Source organism: Triticum urartu, chromosome 5 (genome assembly GCF_003073215.2).
Source record: "Triticum urartu cultivar G1812 chromosome 5, Tu2.1, whole genome shotgun sequence".
Taxonomy (NCBI): domain Eukaryota; kingdom Viridiplantae; phylum Streptophyta; class Magnoliopsida; order Poales; family Poaceae; genus Triticum; species Triticum urartu.
Genome location: NC_053026.1, coordinates 592,525,398 through 592,546,142, shown reverse-complemented (window position 1 = coordinate 592,546,142; position 20,745 = coordinate 592,525,398).

Sequence of the window (20,745 nt, the reverse complement as noted above, 5' to 3'; positions counted from 1 at the left end):
ACCAACTATTAAAATTAAGATTAAAGAGCATGAGTTCTGTGCTTTATGTTATTTGGGTTCCAGTGTTTCCACGATTCCAAAGACTTTGTGTGATTTGTTAGGTTTCCGTGATTTTGATGATTGCTCTTTGAACTTGCACCTTGCGGATTCCACTATTAAGAAACAAATGGGAAGAATCAATGATGTTCTTATTGTCGCAAATAGGAATTATGTGCCCGTAGATTTTATTGTTCTTGACATAGATTGCAATCCTTCATGTCCTATTATTCTTGGTAGACCTTTCCTTAGAACGATTGGTGCAATTATTGACATGAAGGAAGGAAATATTATATTCCAATGTCCGTTAAGGAAAGGCATGTAACACTTTCCTAGAAAGAAAATTAAATTACCTTATGAATCTATTATGAGAGCCACTTATGGATTGCCTACCAAAGATGGCAATACCTAGATCTATCCTTGCCTTTTATGCCTAGCTAGGAGCGTTAAACGATAGCGCTTGTTGGGAGGCAACCCAATTTTATTTTTATTCCTTGTTTTTGCTCCTGTTTAGTAATAAATAATTTACCTAGCCTCTGTTTTGGTTGTGTTTTTTGTGTTTAATTAGTGTTTGTGCCAAGTAGAACCGTTGGGAAGACTTGGGGAAAGTCTTGTTATCTTGCTGTAAAAAACAGAAACTTTAGCGCTCACGAGAACTGCTGCCATTTTTATTTGGAAAGTGATATTTAGTTAATTCTTTTTGCAGATGATTTCACGTACAGAAATTTATTTTAGAATTTTTGGGGTTCCAGATCTTGCACTAGCTACAGATTACTACAGGCTGTTCTGTTTTTGACAGATTCTGTTTTTCGTGTGTTGTTTGCTTATTTTGATGAATCTATGGCTAGTAAAATAGTTTATAAACCATAGAGAAGTTGGAATACAGTAGGTTTAACACCAATATAAATAAAGAATGAGTTCATTACAGTACCTTGAAGTGGTCTTTTGTTTTCTTTTGCTAACGGAGCTCACGAGATTTTCTACTTTAAGTTTTGTGTTGTGAAGTTTTCAAGTTTTGGGTAAAGATTTGATGGATTATGGAACAAGGAGTGGCAAGATCCTAAGCTTGGGGATGCCCATGGAACCCCCAAGATAATCTAAGGACACCTAAAAGCCAAAGCTTGGGGATGCCCCGGAAGGCATCCCCTCTTTCGTCTACTTCTATCGGTAACTTTACTTGGAGCTATATTTTTATTCACCACATGATATGTGTTTTGCTTGGAGTGTCTTGTATGATTTGAGTCTTTGCTTTTTAGTTTACCACAATCATCCTTGCTGTACACACCTTTTCAGAGAGCCATACATGATTTGGAATTTGTTATAATACTCTATGTGCTTCGCTTATATCATTTGAGTTATATAGTTTTGCTCTAGTACTTCACTTATATTTTTTAGAGCACGGTGGTGGAATTGTTTTATAGAAACTATTGATCTCTCATGCTTCACTTAGATTATTTTGAGAGTCTTAAATAGCATGGTAATTTTCTTAAATAATCCTAATATGTTTGGTATTCAAGAATAGTAAAAACTTTCTTATGAGTGTGTTGAATGCTATGAGAAGTTTGATGCTTGATAATTGTTTTGAGATATGAAGATGGTGATATTAAAGTTGTGCTAGTTGAGTAGTTGTGAATTTGAGAAATACTTGTGTTAAAGTTTGTGATTCCCGTTGCATGCACGTATGGTGAACCGTTATGTGATGAAGTCGGAGCATGATTTATTTTTTGATTGTCTTCCTTATGAGTGGCGGTCGGGGACGAGCGATGGTCTTTTCCTACCAATCTATCCCCCTAGGAGCATGCACGTAATACTTTGCTTTGATAACTTGTAGATTTTTGCAATAAGTATATGAGTTCTTTATGACTAATGTTGAGTCCATGGATTATACACACTTTTCTTCCTTCCACCATTGCTAGCCTCTCTAATACCGCGCACCTTTCGCCGGTATCATACACCCACCATATACCTTCCTCAAAACAGCCACCATACCTACCTATTATGGCATTTCCATAGCCATTCCGAGATATATTGCCATGCAACTTTCCACCGTTCCGTCTATTATGACACGCTCCATCATTGTCATATTGCTTAGCATGATCATGTAGTTCACATCGTATTTGTGGCAAAGCCACCATTCATAATTCTTTCATACATGTCACTCTTGATTCAGTGCATATCCCGGTACACCGCCGGAGGCATTAATATAGAGTCATATTTTGTTCTAAGTATCGAGTTGTAATTGTTGAGTTGTATGAAAATAAAAGTGTGATGATCATCATTATTAGAGCATTGTCCCAGTGAGGAAAGGATGATGGAGACTATGATTCCCCCACAAGTCGGGATGAGACTCCGGACGAAAAAAATAAAAAAAGGGGAAAAGAGGCCATAAAAAAGAGAAAAGGCCCAAATAAAAATAATAAAAAATGAGAGAAGGGATAATGTTACTATCCTTTACCACACTTGTGCTTTAAAGTAGCACCATGATATTCATGATAGAGAGTCTCTCATTTTTTCACTTTCATATACTAGTGGGAATCTTTTCATTATAGAACTTGGCTTGTATATTCCAATGATGGGCTTCCTCAAAATACCCTAGGTCTTCATGAGAAAGCAAGTTGGATGCACACCCACTTAGTTTCTTTTGTTGAGCTTTCATATACTTATAGCTCTAGTGCATTCGTTGCATGGCAATCCCTACCCACTCACATTGATATCTATTGATGGGCATCTCCATAGCCCGTTGATACGCCTAGTTGATGTGAGACTATCTTCTCCCTTTTTTGTCTTCTCCACAACCACCATTCTATTCCACATATAGTGCTATATCCATGGCTCACGCTCATGTATTGCGTTAAGATTGAAAAAGTTTGAGAATGTCAAAAGTATGAAACAATTCCTAGGCTTGTCATCGGGGTTGTGCATGATTTAAATACTTTGTGTGGTGAAGATAGAGCATAGCACGACTATATGATTTTGTAGGGATAACTTTCTTTGGCCGTGTTATTTTGAGAAGACATGAATGCTTTGTCAGTATGCTTGAAGTATTATTATTTTTATGTCAATATTAAACTTTTATCTTGAATCTTTCGGATCTGAATATTCATACCACAGTTAAGAAGAATACATTAAAATTATGCCAAGTAGAACTTCACATCAAAAATTATCCATTTTGTCATTTACCTACTCGAGGACGAGCAGGAATAAAGCTTGGGGATGCTTGATACGTCTCCAACGTATCTATAATTTTTTTATTGTTCCATGCTATATTATATCCTGTTTTGGAAATTATTAGGCTTTATTATACACTTTTATATTATCTTTTGGGACTAACCTATTAACTGGAGGCCCAGCCCAGAATTGCTATTTGTTTGCCTGTTTCAGAGTTTCACAGAAAAAGAATATCAAACGGAGTCCAAACGGAATGAAACCTTCGGGAACGAGATTTTCGGAACAAACATGATCTAGAAGACTTGGACCCTACGTCAAGAAATCAACCAGGAAGGCACGAGGTAGGGGGCGCGCCTACCCCCCAGGCGCTCTCCACCCTCGTGGGGCCCATGTTGCTCCACCGACGTACTCCTTCCTCCTATATATACCTACGTACCCCCAAACTACCAGATACGGAGCCAAAACCCTAATTCCACCGCCGTAACTTTCTGTATCCACGAGATCCCATCTTGGGGCCTTTTCCGGAGCTCTGCGGGAGGGGGTATCCATCACGGAGGGCTTCTACATCAACACCATAGCCTCTCCGATGAAGCGTGAGTAGTTTATTTCAGACCTACTGGTCCATAGTTATTAGCTAGATGGCTTCTTCTCTCTTTTTGGATCTCAACACAAAGTTCCCCCCTCTCTTGTGGAGATCTATTCGATGTAATCTTCTTCTGCGGTGTGTTTGTTGAGAACGATGAATTGTGAGTTTATGATTAAGTTTGGTTTGGCCTACTAGATTGATCTTTCTTGCAATGGGAGAAGTGCTTAGCTTTGGGTTCAATCTTGCGGTGTCCTTTCCCGGTGACAGTAGGGGCAACAAGGCACGTATTGTATTGTTGCCATCGAGGATATCAAGATGGGTTTTTATCATATTGCATGAATTTATCCCTCTACATCATGTCATCTTGCTTAAGGCGTTACTCTGTTTTCATGAACTTAATACTCTAGATGCATGCTGGATAGCGGTCGATGAGTGGAGTAATATTAGTAGATGCAGGCAGAAGTCGGTCTACTTGTCTTGGACGTGATGCCTATACACATGATCATACCTAGATATTCTCATAACTATGCTCAATTCTGTCAATTGCTCAACAGTAATTCGTTCACCCACCGTAAAATACTTATGCTCTTGAGAGAAGCCACTAGTGAAACCTATGGCCCCCGGGTCTATCTTCATCATATTAAATCTTCCAATACTTAGTTACTTCCTTTGCTTTTATTTTACTTTGCATCTTTATCATAAAAATACCAAAAATATTATCTTATCATATCTATCAGATCTCACTCTCGTAAGTGACCGTGAAGGGATTGACAACCGCTTATCGCGTTGGTTGCAAGGAGTTATTTGTTTTGTGCAGGTACGAGGGACTCGCGCGTAGCCTCCTACTGGATTGATACCTTGGTTCTCAAAACTGAGGGAAATACTTACGCTACTTTGCTGCATCATCCTTTCCTCTTCATGGAAATCCAACGCAGTGCTCAAGAGGTAGCACTATGGTGTTGATGTAGAAGCCCTCCATGATTGATTCCCCCTTCGGCAGATCGCCCGAAAAGTCCCCAAGATGGGATCTCACGGGTACAGAAGGTTGCGGCAGTGGAAAAGTGGTTTCGTGGCTTTCTCGAAAGTTTCTAGGGTATAAGAGTATATATAGGCGAAAGAAGTACGTCGGTGGAGCTTTGTGGGGCCCACGAGGGTGGGGGGGTGCGCCTACCGCCCCTGGGCACGCCGTCCTGCCTCGTGGCCGCCTCGCGGAGTTCCAGACTTCAACTCCAAGTCTTCTGGTTTGCTTTCGGTCCAAGAAAGATCATCGCGAATGTTTCACTCCGTTTGGACTCCGTTTGGTATTCCTTTTCTGCGAAACTCTAAAATAGGCAAAAAACAAAAACTGGCACTGGCCCTCTGGTTAATTGTTTAGTCCTGATACATCTCCAACGTATCTATAATTTTTTATTGTTTGATGCTATATTATATCCTTTTTTGGACATTATTGGGCTTTATTATACACTTTTATATTATCTTTTGGGATTAACCTATTAACCGGAGGCCCAACCCAGAATTGCTGTTTTTTGCCTATTTCAGAGTTTCGCAGAAAAAGAATATCAAACGGAGTCCAAACGGAATGAAACATTCGGGAACGAGATTTTCGGAACGAACATGATCTAGAGGACTTGGACCCTACGTCAAGAAATCAACCAGGAAGGCACGAGGTAGGGGGCGCGCCTACCCCCCAGGCGCGCTCTCCACCCTCGTGGCGCCCATGTTGCTCCACCGACGTACTCCTTCCTCCTATATATACCTACGTACCCCCAAACTACCAGATACGGAGCCAAAACCCTAATTCCACCGCCGTAACTTTCTGTATCCACGAGATCCCATCTTGGGGCCTTTTCCGGAGCTCTTCCGGAGGGGGTATCAATCACGAAGGGCTTTTACATCAACACCATAGCCTCTCCGATGAAGTGTGAGTATTTTATTTCAGACCTACGGGTCCATAGTTATTAGCTAGATGGCTTATTCTCTCTTTTTGGATCCCAACACAAAGTTCCCCCCTCTCTTGTGGAGATCTATTCGATGTAATCTTCTTTTGTGGTGTGTTTGTTGAGACCGATGAATTGTGAGTTTATGATCAAGTTTATCTATGAACAGTATTTGAATCTTCTCTGAATTCTTTTATGTATGATTGGTTATCTTTGCAAGTATCTTTGAATTATCAGTTTGGTTTGGCCTACTAGATTGATCTTTCTTGCAATGGGAGAAGTGCTTAGCTTTGGGTTCAATCTTGCGGTGTCCTTTCCCAGTGATAGTAGGGGAAGCAAGGCATGTATTGTATTGTTGCCATAGAGGATAACAAGATGTTTTTTTATCATATTGCATGAATTTATCCCTCTACATTGTGTCATCTTGCTTAAGGCGTTACTCTGTTTTCATGAACTTAATACTCTAGATGCATGCTGGATAGCGGTTGATGAGTGGAGTAATAGTAGTAGATGCAGGCAGAAGTCGGTCTACTTGTCTTGGACGTGATGCCTATACACATGATCATACCTAGATATTCTCATAACTATGCTCAATTCTGTCAATTGCTCAACAGTAATTAGTTCACCCACCGTAAAATACTTATGCTCTTGAGAGAAGCCACTAGTGAAACCTATGGCCCCCGGGTCTATCTTCATCATATTAAATCTTCCAATACTTAGTTACTTCCTTTGCTTTTATTTTACTTTGCATTTTTATCATAAAAATACCAAAAATATTATCTTATCATATCTATCAGATCTCACTCTCGTAAGTGACTGTGAAGGGATTGACAACCGCTTATCGCGTTGGTTGCAAGGAGTTATTTGTTTTGTGCAGGTACGAGGGACTCACGCGTAGCCTCCTACTGGATTGATACCTTGGTTCTCAAAACTGAGGGAAATACTTACGCTACTTTGCTGCATCATCCTTTCCTCTTCAAGGAAATCCAACGCAGTGCTCAAGAGGTAGCACTATGGTGTTGATGTAGAAGCCCTCCATGATTGATTCCCCCTTCGGCAGATCGCCCGAAAAGGCCCCAAGATGGGATCTCACGGGTACAGAAGGTTGCGGCAGTGGAAAAGTGGTTTCGTGGCTTTCTCGAAAGTTTCTAGGTATAAGAGTATATATAGGCGAAAGAAGTACGTCGGTGGAGCTTCGTGGGGCCCACGAGGGTGGGGGGTGCGCCTACCGCCCCTGGGCACGCCGTCCTGCCTCGTGGCCGCCTCGCGGAGTTCCAGACTTCAACTCCAAGTCTTCTGGTTTGCTTTTGGTCCAAGAAAGATCATCGCGAATGTTTCACTCCGTTTGGACTCTGTTTGGTATTCCTTTTCTGCGAAACTATAAAATAGGCAAAAAAAGAAAAACTAGCACTGGCCCTCTGGTTAATTGGTTAGTCCTGATACATCTCCAACGTATCTATAATTTTTTATTGTTCCATGCTATATTATATCCTGTTTTGGACATTATTGGGCTTTATTATACACTTTTATATTATCTTTTGGGATTAACCTATTAACCGGAGGCCCAGCCCAGAATTGCTGTTTTTTTGGCTATTTCAGAGTTTCGCAGAAAAAGAATATCAAACGGAGTCCAAATGGAATGAAACGTTCGGGAACGAGATTTTCGGAATGAACATGATCTAGAGGACTTGGACCCTACGTCAAGAAATCAACCAGGAAGGCACGAGGTAGGGGGCGCGCCTACCCCCCAGGCGCGCTCTCCACCCTCGTGGGGCCCACGTTGCTCCACCGACGTACTCCTTCCTCCTATATATACCTATGTACCCCCAAACTACCAGATACGGAGCCAAGACCCTAATTCCACCGCCGCAACTTTCTGTATACATGAGATCCCATCTTGGGGCCTTTTCCGGAGCTCCGCCGGAGGGGGTATCGATCACGGAGGGCTTCTACATCAACACCATAGCCTCTTCGATGAAGTGTGAGTAGTTTATTTCAGACCTACGGGTCCATAGTTATTAGCTAGATGGCTTCTTCTCTCTTTTTGGATCTCAATACAAAGTTCCCCCCTCTCTTGTGGAGATCTATTCGATGTAATCTTCTTTTGCAGTATGTTTGTTGAGACCGATGAATTGTGAGTTTATGATCAAGTTTATCTATGAACAATATTTGAATCTTCTCTGAATTCTTTTATGTATGATTGGTTATCTTTGCAAGTCTCTTTGCATTATCAGTTTGGTTTGGCCTACTAGAGTGATCTTTCTTGCAATGGGAGAAGTGCTTAGCTTTGGGTTCAATCTTGCGGTGTCCTTTCCTAGTGATAGTAGGGGCAGCAAGGCATGTATTGTATTGTTGCCATCGAGGATAACAAGATGGGGTTTATATCATATTGCATGAGTTTATCCCTCTACATCATGTCATCTGGCTTAAAGCCTTACTCTGTTCTCTTGAACTTAATACTCTAGATGCATGCTGGATAGCGGTCGATGTGTGGAGTAATAGTAGTAGATGCAGGCAGGAGTCGGTCTACTTGTCTCGGACGTGATGCCTATATACATGATCATACCTAGATATTCTCATAACTATGCTCAATACGGTCAATTGCTCAACAGTAATTTGTTCACCCGCCGTAATACTTATGCTCTTGAGAGAAGCCTCTTGTGAAACCTATGCCCCCGGGTCTATTTTCCATCATATTAATCTTCCAATACTTAGTTATTTTCTTTGCCATTTATTTTACTTGCATCTTTATTTCTATTTATCATAAAAATATCAAAAATATTATCTTATCATATCTATCAGATCTCACTCTCGTAGGTGACCGTGAAGGGATTGACAACGCCTTTATCACGTTGGTTGCGAGGAGTTTATTTGTTTGTGTAGGTGCGAGGGACTCGTGCGTGGCCTCCTACTGGATTGATACCTTGATTCTCAAAAACTGAGGGAAATACTTACGCTGCTCTGCTGCATCACCCTTTCCTCTTCAAGGGAAAACCAACCCAGTGCTCAAGAGGTAGCAAGAAGGATTTCTGGCGCTGTTGCCGGGAAGTCTACGCAAAAGTCAACATACCAAGTACCCATCACAAACTCTTATCTCCCGCATTACATTATTTGCCATTTGCCTCTCGTTTTCCTCTCCCCCACTTCACCCTTGCCGTTTTATTCGCCCTCTCTCTCTCCATCCTCCCTCTCTTTCTCTATTCGCCTCTTTTTGCTTGTTTCTTGTTTTCTTGTGTGTCGGATTTCTTGCTTGTCATGATGGCTCTATCTAGATTTGGTGATCTTCACCTTAAAAGGTTAGAAGAGATCGAAAGCAACGTTAGGAGTTTTATGGTCTTACAATTTGAGCATAATAATTTCTTTAGAAATGAGCTTAAAGAACAAAAAGGCTTTAAGGGCTAAATGAATAAAGAGCTCGATGATATGTCTAAAGAATTTTATGGTTTGAAATCTCACATTGCTCATCTTGAGAAGTTAATAGCTGAAGTTTCGGATAAGCAAGCCACCTTAGTTAATAAGATGGCCGCTAAGCCGGAATTTTTTTTGGAAGACAAAGATGAAGATCTAAAAGTTATTGATGTGTCCCCTATTAAATATTTGTTTTGTAATATGAATCTTGATAATGATGGGACTGAATATGATCCACCTTTACCTAGAAGGCGTTCCAAAAATTCGGAGTCTTTAGATCTTGATGCTGAAATTGTTAAAAGTGGGATTGAAGAAGTCAAAACTTTAAATATTAATGAACCCACTATTTTGGATTTCAAGGAATTTAATTATGATAATTTCTCTTTGATAGATTGTATTTCCTTGTTGCAATCCGTGCTAAATTCTCCTCAAGCATATAGTCAGAATAAAGCCTTTTCCAAACATATCGTTGATGCTTTGATGCAATCTTATGAAGAAAAACTTGAGTTGGAAGTTTCTATCCCTAGAAAACTTTATGATGAGTGGGAACCTACTATTAAAATTAAGATTAAATATCATGAGTGCTATGCTTTGTGTGATTTGGGTGCTAGTGTTTCCATGATTCCAAAGACTTTGTGTGATTTGCTAGGTTTCCGTGATTTTGATGATTGCTCTTTAAACTTGCACCTTGAGGATTCCACTATGAAGAAACCTATGGGAAGAATTAATGATGTTCTTATTGTTGCAAATAGGGATTATGTGCCCGTGGATTTTATTATTATTGACATAGATTGCAATCCTTCATGTCCTATTATTCTTGGTAGACCTTTCCTTAGAACGATTGGTGCAATTATTGATATGAAGGAAGGGAATATTAGATTCCAATTTCCGTTAAGGAAAGGCATGTAACACTTCCCTAGAAAGAAAATTAAATTACCTTATGAATCTATTATGAGAACCACTTATGGATTTCCTTCCAAAGATGGCAATACCTAGATCTATCCTCGCTTTTATGCCTAGCTAAGGGCGTTAAACGATAGCGCTTGTTGGGAGGCAACCCAATTTTATTTTTATTCCTTGATTTTTTCTCCTATTTAGTAATAAATAATTTATCTAGCCTATTTTTTGGTTGTGTTTTTTGTGTTTAATTAGTGTTTGTGCCAAGTAGAACCGTTGGGAAGACTTGGGGAAAGTCTTTTTAATCTTGCTGTAAAAAACACAAACTTTAGTGCTCACGAGAACTGATGCGATTTGTATTTGGAAAGTGATATTTAGTTAATTATTTTTGAAGATGATTAATAGATAAATTTCTCACGTCCATAAATTTATTTTAGAATTTTTGGGGTTCCAGATATTGCGTTAGCTACAGATTACTACAGACTATTCTGTTTTCGACAGATTCTGTTTTTCGTGTGTTGTTTGCTTATTTTGATGAATCTATGGCTAGTAAAATAGTTTATAAACCATAGAGAAGTTGGAATACAGTAGGTTTAACACTAATATAAATAAAGAATGAGTTCATTACAGTACCTTGAAGTGGTGTTTTCTTTTCTTTCGCTAACAGAGCTCATGAGATTTTCTACTTTAAGTTTTGTGTTATGAAGTTTTCAAGTTTTGGGTAAAAGATTTGATGGATTATGGAACAAGGAGTGGCAAGATCCTAAGCTTGGGGATTCCCATGGCACACCGAGATAATCTAAGGACACCTAAAAGCCAAAGCTTGGGGTTGCCCCGGAAGGCATCCCCTCTTTCGTCTACTTCTATCGGTAACTTTACTTGGAGTTATATTTTTATTTACCACATGATATGTGTTTTGCTTGGAGCGTCTTGTGTTATTTGAGTCTTTATTTTTTAGTTTACCACAATCATCATTGCTGCACATACCTTTTTGAGAGAGACACTCATGATTCGGAAATTGTTAGAATACTCTATGTGCTTCACTTATATCTTTTGAGTTATATAGTTTTTGCTCTAGTGCTTCACTTATATCTTTTAGAGCACGTTGGTAGATTTGTTTTTATAGAAACCATTGTTCTCTCATGCTTCACTTAGACTATTTTGAGAGTCCTACAAAACATCATGGTAATTTGCTTTAATTATGTTAGGCATTCAAGATTAATAATAAAATTTTCTTATGAGTGTGTTGAATACTATGAGAAGTTTGAAACTTGATAATTGTTTTGAGATATGGAGATGGTGATATTAGAGTCGTGCTAGTTGAGTAGTTGTGAATTTGAGAAATGGTTGTGTTGAAGTTTGTGATTCCCGTAGCATGCACGTATGGTGAACTGTTATGTTAAGAAGTCGGAGCATGATGTATTTATTGATTGTCCTCCTTATGAGTGGCGGCCGGGGACGAGCAATGGACTTTTCCTACCAATCTATCCCCCTAGGAGCATGTGCATAGTACTTTGCTTCGATAACTAATAGATTTTTGCAATAAGTATGTGAGTTCTTTATGAATAATGTTGAGTCCATGGATTATACGCACTCTCACCCTTCCACCATTGCAAGCCTCTCTAATACCGCGCACCTTCCGCCGGTATCATACACCCACCATATACCTTCCTCAAAACAGCCACCATACCTACATATCATGGCATTTCCATAGCTATTCCGAGATATATTGCCATGCAACTTTCCAGCATTCCATTTTCTACGACATGCTCCATCATTGTCATATTGCTTCGCATGATCATGTAGTTGACATTTTAGTTGTGGCAAAGCCACCGTTCATAATTCTTTCATATAAGTCACTCATGCATCATTGCTATCCCGGTATACCGCCAGAGGCATTCATATAGAGTCATACTTTGTTCTAGTATCAAGTTGTAATCATTGAGTTGTAAACAAATAGAATTGTGATGATCATCATTCATAGAGTATTGTCCCAATAAAAAAAGAGAAAGGCCAAATAAAAAAAGAAGGCCCAAAAAAGAGTAAATAAATAAAAAGGGGCAATACTACTATCCTTTTTTTCCACACCTGTGCTTCAAAGTAGCACCATGATCTTCATGATAGAGAGTCTCCTATGTTATCACTTTCATATACCAGTGAGAATTTTTCATTATATAACTTGGCTTGTATATTCCAACGATGGGCTTCCTCAAATGCCCTAGGTCTTCGTGAGCAAGCAAGTTGGATGCACACCCACTTAGTTTCTTTTTGTTGAGCTTTCATATACTTATGGCTCTAGTGCATCCGTTGCATGGTAATCCCTACTCACTCACATTGATATCTATTGATGGGCATCTCCATAGCCCGTTGATACACCTAGTTGATGTGAGACTATCTTCTCCCTTTTTATCTTCTCCACAACCACCATTCTATTCCACCTATAGTGCTATGTCCATGGTTCACGCTCATGTATTGCATGAAGATTGAAAAAGTTTGAGAACACCAAAAGTATGAAACAATTGCTTGGCTTGTCATCGGGGTTGTGCATGATTTGAATACTTTGTGTGGTGAAGATGGAGCATAGCCAGACTATATGATTTTGTAGGGATAACTTTCTTTGCCCATGTTATTTTGAATAAACATAATTGCTTAGTTATTATGCTCGAAGTATTATTATTTCTATGTCAATATTGAACTTTTGTCTTGAATCTTTCGGATCTGAATATTCACACCACAATTAAGAGATTTACATTAAAATCATGCCAAGTAGCATTCCACATCGAAAACTCTTTTTTTATCATTTACCTACTCGAGGACGAGCAGGAATTAAGCTTGGGGATGCTTGATACGCCTCCAACGTATCTATAATTTTTGATTGTTCCATGCTATATTATATCCCGTTTTGGACATTGTTGGACTTTATTATACACTTTTACATTATTTTTTGGGACTAACCTATTAACCGGAGGCCCAGCCCAGAATTGCTGTTTTTTTGCCTATTTCAGAGTTTGGCAGAAAACGAATATCAAACAGAGTCCAAACGGAATGAAATCTTCGGGAACGTGATTTTCAGAACGAACATGATCCAGAGGACTTGGACCCTACGTCAAGAAATCAACCAGGAAGGCACGAGGTAGGGGGCGCGCCTACCGCCCCAAGAGCCCCCTCCACCCTCGTGGGCCCATGTTGCTCCACCAACGTACTCCTTCCTCCTATATATACCTACGTACCCCCAAACTACCAGATACGGAGCCAAAACCCTAATTCCACCGCCGTAACTTTCTGTATCCATGAGATCCCATCTTGGGGCCTTTTCCGGAGCTCCGCCGGAGGGGGTATCGATCATGGAGGGATTCTACATCAACACCATAGCCTCTCCGATGAAGTGTGGGTAGTTTATTTCAGACCTACGGGTCCATAGTTATTAGCTAGATGGCTTGTTCTCTCTTTTTGGATCTCAATACAAAGTTCTCCCCCTATCTTGTGGAGATCTATTCGATGTAATCTTCTTTGGCGGTGTGTTTGTTGAGACCGATGAATTGTGGGTTTATGATCAAGTTTATCTATAAAAAATATTTGAATCTTCTCTGAATTATTTTATGTATGATTGGTTATCTTTGCAAGTCTCTTCGAATTATCAGTTTGGTTTGGCCTACTAGATTGATCTTTCTTGCAATGGGAGAAGTTCTTAGCTTTGGGTTCAATCTTGCGGTGTCCTTTCCTAGTGACAATAGGGGCAGCAAGGCACGTATTGTATTGTTGCCATCGAGGATAACAAGATGTGGTTTATATCATATTGCATGAGTTTATCCCTCTACATCATGTCATCTTGCTTAAAGCATTACTCTGTTCTCTTGAACTTAATACTCTAGATGCATGCTGGATAGCGGTCGATGTGTGGAGTAATAGTAGTAGATGTAGGCAGGAGTTGGTCTACTTGTCTGGGACGTGATGCCTATATACATGATCATACCTAGATATTCTCATAACCATGCTCCATTCTGTCAAATTGCTCAACAGTAATTTGTTCACCCACCGTAATACTTATGCTATCGAGAGAAGCCTCTAGTGAAACCTATGGCCCCCGGGTCTATTTTCCATCATATTAATCTTCCAATACTTAGTTATTTTCTTTGCCATTTATTTTACTTGCATCTTTGTTTCTTTTTATCATAAAAATACCAAAAATATTATCTTATCATATCTATCAGATCTCACTCTCGTAGGTGACCGTGAAGGGATTAACAACCCCTTTATCGCGTTGGTTGCGAGGAGTTTCTTTGTTTGTGTAGGTGCGAGGGACTCATGCATGGCCTCCTACTGGATTGATACCTTGGTTCTCAAAAACTGAGGGAAATACTTACGCTGCTCTGCTGCATCACCCTTTCCTCTTCAAGGGAAAACCAGCGCATTTCTCAAGAGGTAGCAAGTCCCAAAAATAATATAAAAGAGCGTATTAAAACCCATTAAACATCCAAAACAGATAATATAATAGCATGGAACAATCAAAAATTATAGATACGTTGGAGACGTATAAGTCTACATAGTTCTCGAACACGTAGGATCCGCACGCTTAACATTCGATGATGATTTATATTATGAGTTATATGTGATTTGATGACCGAAGTTTGTTTGGAGTCCCGGATGAGATCACGAACATGACTAGGAGTCTCGAAGTGGTCGAGACATAAAGATTGATATATTGGACAATGTTATTTGCACATCGGATGAGTTCCGAGAAGTACCGGATAATTATCGGAGTGCCGGAGGGTTATCGGAACCCCCCGGGGGAACTAATGGGCCTTCATGGGCCTTAGTGGGGAAAGAGAAGGGCCACAAGGGGCTGGCCACGCCCCCTGGGTCCGAATTGGACTAGGGGAAGGGTGCGGCGCCCCCCTTTCCTTCCCCTCTCCCTCTCCCTTCCTTCTCCTCCTTCCTCCAGGTGGAATCCCACTAGGACTTGGAGTCCTAGTAGGACTCCTCTCTCCTGGCGCGCCCTACAGGGGCCGGCCGGCCTCCTCCTCCCCTCCTTTATATACGGGGGCAGGGGGCACCCTAGAATACACAAGATCAATTGTCTTATCCGTGTGCGGTTCCCCCTTCCACAGTTACACACCTCGGTCATATCGTCGTAGTGCTTAGGCGAAACCCTGCGCCGGTAGCATCATCATCACCGTCAGCACGCCATCATGCTGACGGAACTCTCCGGCCTCAACTGGATCAAGAGCTCGAGGGACGTCATCAAGCTGAACGTGTGCTGAACGCGGAGGTGCCGTACGTTCGGTGCTAGGATCGGTTGGATTGCGAAGACGTTCAACTACATCAACCGCATTACTAAACGGTTTCGCGTTTGGTCTACGAGGGTATGTAGACACACTCTCCCCCTCTTGTTGCTATGCATCTCCTAGATAGATCTTGTGTGATCATAGGAAAATTTTGAAATATTGCGTTCCCCAACAGTGGTATCAGAGCCAGGTCTATGCGTAGATGTTATATGCACGAGTAGAACACAAAGAGTTATGGGTGATGATAGTCATACTTCTTACCAGCAACGTCTTACTTTGATTTGGCGGTGTCGGTGTCAAAACCGGCGGATCTCGCGTAGGGGGTCCCGAACTGTGCGTCTAAGGCGGATGGTAACAGGAGGCAGGGGACACAATGTTTTACCCAGGTTCGGGTCCTCTTGATGGAGGTAAAACCCTACGTCCTGCTTGATTAATATTGATGATATGGGTAGTACAAGAGTAGATCTACCACGAGATCGGAGAGGCTAAACCCTAGAAGCTAGCCTATGGTATGATTGTATGTTGTCCTACAGACTAAAACCCTCCGGTTTATATAGACACCGGAGAGGGCTAGGGTTACACAAGGTCGGTTACAAAGGAGGAGATATACATATCCGTATTGCCTAGCTTGCCTTCCACGCCAAGTGGAGTCCCATCCGAACACGAGATGAAGTCTTCAATCTTGTATCTTCATAGTCCAGCAGTCCGGCCAAAGGATATAATCCGGCTGTCCGGAGACTCCCTAATCCAGGACTCCCTCAGTAGCCCCTGAACCAGGCTTCAATGACGATGAGTCCGGCGCGCAGTATTGTCTTCGGCATTGCAAGGTGGGTTCCTTCTCCGAATACATCACAGAAGAATTTGAATACAAGGATAGTGTCTGACCCTGCAAAATAAGTATCACATACCACCGTAGAGAGAATAATATTTTCACAAATCTAATTTGCTGACTTGTTTTGGCAACACGACATTATGCCATGGCCCGGCGATTATTCGAACCGTTTCCTTTAACTAGCCCCGCACATAACACGAGGCAGTTTTTTGACACATCTTGTCAAAGCAGAGATCGTGTCCTCCTATCACGGGATTCTCATCAATACGGGCGTGGGTAACCCAACCGTGCCATCGATTACGACGCTTGGGGGATAAGCGAGTTTTACCAGGCTAGTGGGGATGCTTAGTTTCGTCCGCCCATATAAAGGGATAAGGATTTACCCTTTCATCCACGCCGTCTTCCTCCTTTGCTCATCCGTTTTCGCACACTCGAGCTTTAGCGCCCAAGTCCGCACTTCCCACCCCCACCTTCTCCAACCATGTCCGGAGCGGGATGCTTAGTTTCGTCCGCCCATATAAAGGGATAAGGATTTACACTTTCATCCACGCCTTCTTCCTCCTTTGCTCATCCATTTTCGCACACTCGAGCTTTAGCGCCCAAGTCCGCACTTCCCACCCCCACCTTCTCCAACCATGTCCGGAGCGGGATGCAGGTGGATGGTCTCCTCCGCCACGGAGGGAGACATCAAAAAGCTGAGGAGAGCCGGATACCTGCCCGACGACATCGCGCACTGGCTCCCAGATGAGGGGAAACTCATCCCCACCCCTAGGCCCCATGAGAGGGTAGTGTTCCTCACCCATTTCCTCCGCGGACTGGGATTCCCTCTCCACCCATTCGTCCGGGGGCTCATGTTCTACTACGGCTTGGATTTCCACGATCTGGCCCCGAACTTCATCCTCAACATCTCGGCGTTTATTGTCGTGTGCGAGGCCTTCCTCCGCATCAAGCCCCACTTCGGCTTATGGCTGAAGACCTTCAATGTCAAGCCGAAGGGTGTGGGTAGCCGCCAGGCGGAGTGCGGAGGCGCCATGGTGGGCAAGATGCCCAATGTTACATGGCTCGAGGGCTCCTTTGTGGAAACCATAAAGGGGTGGCAATCGGGGTGGTTCTACATCACCGAGCCGCGTGACCCTGCATGGGCAGCAGCCCCCGAGTTCCAATCTGGCATCCCCACACGGCTCACCTCCTAGAAAGAGAAGGGCCTATCCTGGGGTAGTTCGGGAGAGCTGACCGGACTCCAAACATGTATTCAAAACATGGTGAACAAGAAGCTCAAACTCGTCAACGTAGTCCAGGTCATGCTCCACCGCCAGATCCTCCCGTGCCAACAACGGGACTTCAACTTGTGGGAGTTTGACCCGGCGAAGCACCAAACTCTGAACAGGCTCTTCGACACAACTCACGAAGATGCCTGGAGGGTGCTGTTCAAAAGCGCCGAGGTGCCCCCTCCCATTACTGAGGATCGCAGATTCAGCGCGAAGTGCCAAACCAGTGCGATAACTGCTTTACCTTTCATAGGATACTTATTTTTTATAGATTGACTCCATGCGGGATCTAAACTCCCGTACCTTTAACAGGACTGGCAGGAGACGGACGGACAGATCAATTGTCTGGCTCCTTTGCCCGAAGGCCCAGCAGGCTCTCTTCTGGCGAAGATGCTGACTCCGGCTCCTTATATGGTGCCGGAGAAGACCAAGAAGGCCAAGGGAACCCGAAAGAGTTCCCGACGCCAGGCGTCGTCGGACTCACCGTCCGATGACTCTGCGACGCACTCCTCCCCCGAAGACGAGGAAGAAGAAGAAGATGCTCCCCCTCCAGTTGGGGGAGATAAGAAAAGGAAGGCCGCCCCAACTGGGGGGGGGGGCGAGGGGTCCAAGAAGGGGAGAACTCTCCTTCCGGACTACTCTACCACCGCCGCGACGGCGAAGACGAGTGGCTGCCCAGGGCCAAGCCCCTAGGGAAGTCGTAAGTATTCGGATACCAGAGTAAGTCATAGTATTCCTTTGCCGCACTACTTTACCTAACGCCAAAATATGATTATGCAGGCCGCCCTGAGCCCGTATCGATGTATCATCGGACGGCTCCCTGGGCTCGTCGGACATGGATAGCGATCCAGTTCCGACCGCACCTCCCCCTATCCTGCGGACGATGCCGAGGTGCAGTCTCACGAGGCACCGGGTCGAGGGGAGACAGTCCCGGAGGCGCCTCAAGGCGGCCTCCCGGACTCCGGGAGCCGAGAGGACAAGGCCCCTGAGAGTTCCGAGTTCGGCCCTCAGCCAAACACCGTGCCGGAACCTCAAGTGGTTCCGGGCTCGGGCAGGTGGCCTCCTTCTAAGAGGGGCAAGACGCCTATGCTGGTGACCTCTGTCCATCCAGAGGCGCCGGACAATCTGCTGGAAGCGCTTCGCGGCGCTTCCATCGATGAGGAGCACCATACTATTATGAGTGCGGTGGTCCAGAAGGTTCAGTCCGCCAAGAGCGGATTGACTGAAGCCTGTGCCTGCCTTCTAACAGGCTTTGAGGTAAGTGTTTTAAAATATAGGAAAAATATTACCGCATAGACAGTAGCCCCTGATGCTTTGTTTAGTGTTCACAAAGAAAAGCCGAACAGAGGATCAAATAATATCGCAGGAGTCTAATATAAGTATGTCAATATGTGTATGCAGGCCTCGCTGCTGGCGTCCGCCGCACTGACTGTGGAGGTTGCCGTACTGAAGCAGGACCTCGAGGGGTCCAAGAAAGAGCTCAGCCTTGCCAAGAGGCAGCTCGAGGAGAACAAGGGTAAGTAATACCCTGTATATATATATATAAACGTGATTGCAAAATGACAGGATCATCATATATCGGCTAGGGGCGACGACCGAGGTGGCGACCCTGAAGCAGGCGCTAACCAAGGCCGAAGATAAAGCGGCCAAGGAGCACACTGAGCGAGAAAAGCAAGAGGCTCAGGTGGGCGAGGTGCAACAAGAGCTCCAGGCTCTTGTGATGAAGCACGAGGCGTTGGAGCTTGACTCGAAGGCGCGAGAGTCAGAGCTTGCCGCGGCCCTCGAGAGCGCGAAAAGTGCCAAGGCCGAAGCCCAAAAGCCCCTCCAGGAGATCGACACAATGAAGAAGATAGCGGCGGGTAAGGCATTCTATATGCAGAGCAAGCATGTAAAAGTAAATTACCGATTACTTACCCGAATTCGGAGCTCTCCAGGAGCATTCACATATTTGCCCCGCAGCGTGTCGGATGCCACACAGTTTTACCAGGCCGAGGAGGGAAGCTCAACGGAGAAGCTGTTCTGGTCTCAGTATACTGGGACCGAACACCCGATGCCTCTAAGTGACCAGCAAAAGCAGCTGGTCGAGCTGCACAAGGCGGCTGAACAGGCCATGAAGGGCCTTATAGTCTGGCTGTGGCCTGGCGACGTCCTTCCGAACAGCTACTTCAGCCTGGTGAGGCGGCTTGTGGATGCCTGCCCACGGCTGGAGGTCGTCAAGCGGTCCGTCTGCATCCAAGGTTCACGCCGGGCTTTCACCCATGTAAAGGTGCAGTGGGCCAAGCTAGACGCCATGAAGCTGATCAAGGAAGGGCCGCCACAGGGCAAAGAGCATCGCACCCTCGAAATTTATTATGAGGGTGTCCTGAAGGGTGCCCGTCTTGTAGCGGACGAATGTTCCAAGGATGTAATATTTGAGTAAACTTGCTCGTGTGATCCTGTATGATGAAAACTTGTTTCATATGCGCTATGCAACGCTTGTGTGAATTTAAAATATTACCTTCTGTTTGGCCGTTTATCCAATCTGAGAGATGGCTAGTCCTCGGCTTCTGCCCCCATGCCGCGAGTGCTGGGGTGTTCGGGATAAACCTGAGCACTCTTGTTCCCATGTTTGGGTCCTTCGAGGGAGGTGCTCAGCACAACGAACAAGGCAACCGTACTAATAATGCTTTATCACTCTCACTTAGCCATAGAATTCTATAATTTTAAATTTCGGCAAAGCCCCTGGTATTCGGAAGGCCGAATTCGGGGCGCGATACACGCCTTTAGCCGGACAGGGCCGGCCCCTTGCCCTAAGCGGCATAAGTCTTTAGGGACTCGAAAACCTCGCCGAACAGCGACCAGTCTCTCGCCTTATCATGACAGTCAGTTTTAGCTTTCTCTACTGAGGTGCTAAGCCCGGCAGAACCGGGGCACAATCGCAGTAGTTCTCCTAGCGCTACCTTAGCCGATAGAGCGGAACGTAAGGTACCAAAACATAGGAGCCGGGCAAACCAACATTTGACCAAAGATATGATTCAGAGCGGATGCATATAATGCTATAAGTTCGGGGTGCCGCACTTGTGAAAGTGTTCGGACTTTTCACACCATATTGTGGGGTATGTAAGCCCCTGGTGTATTGGCCGTACCAAAGTGTACGGTTGCAAGGCGTCGTTAATGAACACACACATATATAACAAGAATGCAATAATAGTCATGATGTTATGCATTGTTTATTCAAAAAGGTGCGTTAAAGCAGAATGATACAGATAGTGCGATAAGCAAAGAGTGGGACTATGTCCCTTCCAAGGGCAAGCTGAGGAATAGTATTAAATCAAATATTTCGCTCATT